The sequence below is a fragment of the Marmota flaviventris genome, chromosome 10 (genome assembly GCF_047511675.1).
Source record: "Marmota flaviventris isolate mMarFla1 chromosome 10, mMarFla1.hap1, whole genome shotgun sequence".
Taxonomy (NCBI): Eukaryota; Metazoa; Chordata; class Mammalia; order Rodentia; family Sciuridae; genus Marmota; species Marmota flaviventris.
Window position 1 is genome coordinate 115,556,646 of NC_092507.1, and position 6,765 is coordinate 115,563,410.

The window sequence follows — 6,765 nt, forward strand, 5'->3', positions numbered from 1 at the left end:
GATGCATGTATACTCATGATTTTTATAGCAGCACAATTCACAATAAGCAAGTTATGCAATGAGCCTAGTTTCCACAAGAGATGAATGGATATAGAAAATATGGTATGTTCACACAATACAGTTTTATCTAGCCATAAAAATAATAAAATTCTGTGATGTGCTGGTAAGCAGATGGAGCGCTATAGCATCATGTTAAGTACAGTAAGCCAGTCTCAGAAAGTCAAAGTTAGTGGTTTTCTCTCATGTGTGGAAGCTAGATGAAAAAAGGGAAGTGAAACAGGGTAGGGGATGGATCTCATGGAAACAAAAAGGAGACCAGTAGAACAGAAAGGGGACCAAGGGAGGGGAGGAAGGGAGAGAAAGAGAAGGAGCTGGGGGATAAAATTGACCAAATTGTGTGCATTATGAATATGCTCCAGTGAATCCCACTATTATGTACAGTTATAATGCATCAAAAAAATTATTAGAAAAGAAAAATCACTCCTTTTGTTATCTGTTACTTAAAGCTGATAGTGGGATACTTTATGTTAAAATAAAAAGTAAAAGGGGCTGGGGATGTGGCTCAGTGTGAAGTGCCCCTGGGTTCAACTCCTAGCACTGGAAGCATATATTTATTTGTGTATGTGTATGAATATTAAGAAAAAAATTTTAAAAAAAATTAACAATGCAGACACAATCAGGAGCCCTTCTCCCAATAGTTCTCTATTCACTTTGCCCATTTTTCCCAGCACTGATCTGTAGCCTCAGTCTGGCCAAAGTGCTCATCTTTAACCCTCTGTCTGCCTTTTTCTCCTTGGTTTCATATTAGCATGTCTGTTTATCATCAGATGGTAAGTATCTGGCACAAGGAAATTCCTTCTCACATTCTCTGCTTTCTCTGTGACTTTCCCGTCTCCTCCTCCATCACTGGTTGTTTTGATAATTGCTCCAGTCAGGAATCTCTCCAGAATCACCCTGCACCTGACTGTGGCCATTCTGGATAGGCACTTAACTCTACCCTGAACATCCCATCCTTCCTTCAAAAGCCATACCTAAGAACAAAAGAATGCAAACCATTCTGAATAAAAAAACCTCATTTCTAGCACCAAATGGCTGTCACAGGGAGGAAAAAGTGTCACAAAAATCATTTTTAATGGAAACCAGAGCAGTGTCTACTTCTGGGGAGAAAGAACAACTAAACTTTTTGCAAGGCTAACTTGAATTAGTGACCTCAGTAAGCAGTGCCTTGTACCTTGACTATTTTAACATCTTTTCACTGGTATTCTTACCTTGAAGGAATCATTCTTCAAATATATTTTCCCAAATAGGAGTTTTCATGCCTATTTTTTTAAAATTTAATAATAAAACTCAGAACTCTTATTCTGATAATCCTTAATGTGGTTCCAATTAAATTTCAGAACCAAATATCCTTCTACATACTTAATGACTTGGCTAAATAGGACCAAGATCCTGCATTTCAATTTTTGCCGATGTCATTAATTTCTTCTATTTTCTTGTGATCTCCTTCTGTTGGAATCTAGGCTGCCAATATCCACTAAATATTTTCATCATCATGGAAGTCTTACTCAGATCCTCTGCCAGGAGTGATAATTCTCACGGCTAACCTTAAGAGTGCTTTATTTTTTCTCTTTCATTACATTTAATATTTCCTTATTTGAATTTCAAATATTCATATGCCATCATTATCTCATCCAAGTAAACTGAAAACTCTTTAAGGGAGTTTTTATACAGGAGAAATGAAATGGTGTTTTCTAAGAGTTCCCATGGAATGGTCATGATGCTAGGGTCTTTATATATTTTACTTAAATATTTTATCTAAGTTATTTCTATCTATGGCAGAGAGTATTACTATTGTGTTACAGATAGGGAAACTGGAAACTAGAGAGAAGTAATTTGTCCAAATTCACATAACTAGGATTCAAATAAAAAACTCAGAAGACAGATCCATTTGTCTCAGAAGTCCACTACCATTTTTTATACCTTAGTGGTGAATCCAGATCAGGATTCATACACCATTCTCTTGGTTTCCAACTCTGAGTACTTCTGTATGTTTAGGACTGTCTTAGGAATGAAGAGAGAGATGATATGGTTTCTTCAAGAAGTCAAGAGCAAAGTCACAGAATGCATTGCGAATTAGAGAAATTAATTTATAGAAAATACCTCTTGCCTATTCCCTCAAGTTTTGAGGAGGAAAGGTAAGAGAGACGAACTTTGAAAAGAAATAGCAACAGTGCTCAGCAGAAGGGCAGAACTGCAAGAGGAATGGTGTTAGAGACTGGAAGTGTCCTCTGACTGAAATATTCACTTCTCTATACTGTCTGTCATTTTCTGAGCCCAAAACACCAGAGAATGGCCATATTGAGTAGTTATTACAGAAAGCATGAATGCACAGAGCAGAATGCTACAGAGCTATGGATAAGAGCTAAAAAGTCCAGTGCTAAATAGCTCATAAGTGACTAGTTTGCTTCTCTAAGCTTGGGTCCCTTCTCACTAGTAAAGTTGCATCTTTATTCATCATTCATACATTTAACCACCTAACACTCATATATATTGATTGATCCTTTGTTATGTGCCTATGACTAGCATAGGTTTAAGGGCTATGTAAAGGTCTATAAACATTATTCTTCCTTCTGAAACACTATAAAGGACTTACAAGATTTTCTACATCGACAGATATTTAGAGTCCCCAAGAAGCTCAGTCTCCAAATATTCCTTGTATAGTGAAAAGAGACATGACTTAGAATTTAGTCATTTAAAAAATGCAGTAATTTGCTCTGTAAGTCCCCAGGCACTTATAACTTTTTGAAACTCCCTCAGAATTTCAGTGCTTAAAGAACTTAGATATCAGTATCGTTTTCTGTTAGCTGAACATATTTCATGTTTCAGTATTCTAACTTTAATTACTCACGTAATAAAGTTTTGAAAATACAAGGGTTTACCCCACAGGGCAGCAGCCAGGACGTCAGGAAAGCCTTGGGCAGGCACAGTAGGGGTAGGCGCAGGTTAGAAGTCTTGGTTGGAGGTTGTTCTTTCAAGAACAGTCTGCAGCACTCACCCTGTCTAGGACCATGAGAATGCTCCACAAAAGCTCTGCAACCACCTGTCCCTTCTAGTTTGTTGATGAGGATAACAGATGTCTCTGTAAGGACTATTAGATGTCTCTTCAAGGACTATTTAGAACGGAAAAATAATCTTTCCTGGAAGTTTCTCTTTAGATGATGCAATACCTAAAAGAAAAGGGTGCATCTCACTCTTCCCTCCAAGGGACACATTAGGAGAAAAGTGTCAGCTGTAATTGTGTATTCCCCAGGGTCAGGTTTCTAAAGCTTCCTGGGATACAAAGCCTTGTCTCTCATAGTTGAGTATTAAACTGAATGCCAGCACTCTGAGTAGCTGAGGAGTTCAAAACAGACTTTAGACAGGTCTTGCTTCTCTGGAATGCACACCAGTAAATGCATTGCTTCCCTCTGTTTTTCACTATGATTTCCATTCCCACTGATAAGTGTGTACACACACACACATACACATATACAAACATATGAAATATATTATATAAAAATATATTTTTAGAAGTTTTTAAACCCATTTCATTTGATCCCTTAAAAATCTTTTTGTATCCTCAAAAATCATTAAAATCGTATGTTTTCTTTTATACTTACAATTAAAAAATATATTTGTATGAGTTATGTATTTAATAAAGAGTTATTCTCATTTTAGTAATGAGGGCTTCTGTTTAGATGTAGAGGGTAAAAGAACAAAAGTATTCTGAAAAAATTCTGAATTCCAAATAAGTTAAATGGTGCATTAAAAATATTTCAAAGTACAGATCCTCAATCAAATTTGTTAAAAAATGTTTATTTGGTTAGGATTCAAGACCAATTAATACTATTCACCATGTTATCTGATTAAAGGCAAAACTGTACAGTTGTATTAATAAATATAGAGAAAATATTTCATGTACTTTAGCCTCTATTTGTGCTTTAAAAGAAAAAAATCTTTATATACTAGCAAAAAGCAAAAATTACTTCTAATAGTAAGAAGTCAAATATTTAAAAAGTTGTAAATCATACTTAGAGATGAAATGGTTTTATTGCTCCCTTTAAAATAAAGAATAAGACAAGAATGTTCTACCACAAACACTAAAAATAAAATACAGATTTTCTTGGAAATAGTAAAACACAAATAAAACACAGCATTAAGAGTATAAGAAAGAAATAGCATTATTTAAAGATGGTATGAAATTTTATATAGAATCTTCCAGAAGAATATAAAATAAATTTTAAGAGATTTAGCAAGTAGATCAATACAAACCAATATATTTAATAATTCAACTATAATATGCCTCTAGTCAATAGAAATTATAATAAAGAGAATACCACTTGAAATATAAACAAAGCATTAAACTAGAACCTAAATAAATTGATAGATGCTGTTTTAATAAGCAGAGTGTCTCAGTAACATAAATATGCCAATCATACAAATCTATCTTTAACTTCGGTGCATTTTTCAGTCAAACTCCCATTTTGGATAGGGAAGAGAGGAAAAGATCAGGAAGATTAAAATGGTGAGGGTTTTCCAGTTGTATATCAAAGGTCATTATAAAGTGATATTATAAAATACCACTTGGAGAAAATAAATCAATGTACATGAAGAAAGAAATTGATGGGACATGAAATTTGACCTATGGTAGAGGAGATAGAGCAGATCACCAGGAAAAGAAGGTCATAGGTGAAACAATAGTCTGTAGGGAAAGAGAGCAAGCAGTGTTGTAATGGTCAATTTGAATTGTTAACTTGATTGGATTAAGAGATGCTGAGGATTATGGGTGTGCTGATGAGGGTGTGTCTAGGAATGATTGGCATGTGTGATACCCAACTGAAATGGAGACCCTCCCTAAGTGTGGGCAGCATTGTCCAATAGGATGATGGCTTGGATGGACTAAAAATTGGAAGAAAAAGGAAGTGGCAGCAGATGCAAGCTTGATTCTTCTGGAATGGGTTTCTTGATTGCTCCTGCAATTGTCTGAGGATATTGAACTTTTCCTTCTTCATTTTCCAAAGCAGACTCTGCAAGTGATTCTCTAGAAGCCTCAGGTCTCAGGCTAGGGTAGCACTGTGGACCCTCTTAGTCTGAGGCTTCAGCCTCTTAGACTACACAACTACTGATTTTCCCAGCTCTCCAGTCTGCAGAGTCATGTAAGGCCACCTAGTATGTCCTCTTTTTATAATTGTACTTACTGTTGATGCTGTTCCTCTAGAGAGCCCTGCCTAATACAGATGTTTAATAAACACTGCTGGAATTTTTCTCTTAACATATGAGGTCAAAAATAAAATAAAATTGTATCCAAACTTCATTACGTTTCCACAAAATTGACTACAGATAGTTTAAAAATTTAACATAAAAGTAAAATTTAGTATTTAGAATGAAATTTAGGAGATTTTATAAAAAGTAAAAAAAGTTATTAATTTAATGTATATATACATACCATAAGAGACTAGATTTCTATCTTCCATCAGATAAAAAATAATCAACTCAAAATGCATTGAAGACTTACATATGAGAAACAATGAAACTATTAGAAGAACAACTAGAGAAAATTATTCAGGAAACTGGAACACGCAAACATTTTTTTTTTTTTTTAGTGCAGAATTAAGGAAATAAAAGCAAAAAGACAAGTAGAATTACATCAAACAGAGAAGATCTTAAAAAAAGGAAGCAAATAACAAGAGTCAAAGAAGCAAGCTATAGAATGGTAAAAAAAAAAAAAAAAGGATTTACAAGATATAATTTGGGCAAAGGTTGATATCCACAATACATAAGTAACTACAAAATGCAAAAGCAAAAGGAATCAAACAATCATTTAAAAATCATAATAGACCTAAATAGTCATTTCTCAAAAGAAGACATAAATGACCAAAAAATACATGAAAAAAAAAAAGCTCGATATCATTAATCATCAGGGAAATGCAAATCAAAACCACAATGAAATACCATCTTGCTCTGGCAAGAATTGCTATGATCAAAAAGACTAAAGATAACACGTGCTGGTGAGGATTGTGGAGAAAGGGGGGTCCTTTTCCCACTGTTTGCAGGAATGTGAATTAGTATTACCATCATGAAAAAGAGTAAGGAGGTTCCTCAAAAAATAAAAAATAAAACTACCATAAAATCTCGATACAGTATGTTTTTTGCAAAAGGAAATAAAATCAGAATATTAAAGAGACATACACTCTTCTATGTTCACTGCAGCACTATTCACAATTGACAAGATTTCAAGTTAACTTACGTGTCCATCAACTGATGAATTCGTGAGGAAAATACAATACATATATACAATTGAATAAAAAGGAATTAAATCCTGTCATTTATTAGAACATGGATGAAATAGGAGATCCTTATGTTAAGTGAAATAAGCCGGGAACAGAAAGACTAGTACTGTATGATCTCACTCATATGTGGAATATCAAAAAGTTGATTTCAATGAAGTTCAGAGCAGAATGTTTGTTACTAGAGGCTTGGAAGAGCAAGTGGGAAGGCGGGATGGGGAAACATTTTTCAATGGGTACCAATAGGTGCTCATTGACAGAGAGGAGTAAAAAGTACTGGTGCAATATTGCACAATGATGTGACTATAGATAATAATTTTTCACTGTTTTACTCAAAAAGCCACATGGACGTATATTAAACATTTGTTAGTATGAAGAAATGATAGATGTTTGAGAAGATAGATATGTTTTACCTGATTTAAATATTATACTGTATATA